Source organism: Dipodomys spectabilis, unplaced genomic scaffold, assembly GCF_019054845.1.
Source record: "Dipodomys spectabilis isolate Male_0828 unplaced genomic scaffold, ASM1905484v1 ptg000189l, whole genome shotgun sequence".
Classification (NCBI taxonomy): domain Eukaryota; kingdom Metazoa; phylum Chordata; class Mammalia; order Rodentia; family Heteromyidae; genus Dipodomys; species Dipodomys spectabilis.
In genome coordinates this window covers 1,618,304-1,619,498 of record NW_024870866.1, presented here as the reverse complement: position 1 = coordinate 1,619,498, position 1,195 = coordinate 1,618,304, and the positions used below count along the sequence as shown (strand labels likewise).

Here is a 1,195-nt window from a genome sequence, read left to right as displayed (position 1 = left end):
TGTGAGCCTTAGATCTCAGCCTCCTGAATAGCTAGGTTTATAGGAGTGAGCCACCAGCGCCTGGCAACACCAATACCGTACTGTAAAAATTCATGAATTCCGTGGAATTCTTCCAAGTGAATTGCCTGCAATGGGTGTCAAATGTATTCAAGAGTTTTTGTATACATGTATAATGATTTCTGCAGAGTTTGTGATTTTTAAATCAGAAATAATTTTAACTTATCTGTTGAAATGAGTAGTACAGAAACTAAAGTATTTCTGGTGCTTGTCTGAAAAAGAATATTTTAAAATACTCTATATTCTATGTTTGTATAATGTTCATAATTTATTTTATTCTCTCCTAGATATACTTTGAATTCTATATTATTTTATAATATATAGGTTCATTAATGTGTCCTTTCGGATTGTATTCCATATAGAAACATTTTAAGATTCCTTTTTTTTCCTAGGTCCTAATATTATTTTTCTTTGGGATAAAATGACAATGTTGTCTAATTTCAAAAGTTTTGTAAAGGTTATGCTATGTAAACGCCTTTCTGAGGTGAAGATTTAATACATTGATATCAAACTAAATTTAATAATATGAATTACGTGTGTTGTTACACTTGTTATTTTGTAATCAACTTTTTAATAACTGTTTTTCATTTCTTGCATCTGAAGAATGAAAACTACGGAATACTTCACAAATTTTCATATCATCCTTGTGCAAGTGCCATGTTAATCTCTGTATTGTTGTAATTTAGGTAGACCTGCTGCGGAAGCATGTAGTATCCTAATGATGCAATCTTTATACAGGCATATATCCATGGGTGCCTACTTGTAAGAAGGAAACCTTATTGTTCCTAACAATGCTATTGATCTTATTTCCCTAAAATTCTGTGAATAGTGAAAAAATTTATATTGTTCAGCAGATTGCTCACATTTGCATTTTTTATCAATGACAATTTTAAGTCTTTTTCATTTGGAATTTGATCATATTTTCAATAATTTATAGTGAAGTACAAAGGTGTTGGCTTTTTCAAGTATTATTTATCCAACTGAATTAGCTTTGTGGAGCTAATGGATTCAAAGTAAGCCTTGCTTAAGAGCTACTTCTCACCTTCTGCAGCTGACATTTTCCCAAATGAGGTCTTACTGGCACAAATGTCTACCTGACCCTTTACTCTTCTTCCATGTAGGAACAGACCAATCAGAA

General features: G+C 31.5%; 1 pseudogene; it reads right to left on the bottom strand.

Annotated features, from left to right (window-relative positions):
* Positions 1-664: 664 nt before the first annotated feature.
* LOC122121532 lies at positions 665-764 on the bottom strand (annotated as a pseudogene).
* Positions 765-1,195: the final 431 nt, after the last annotated feature.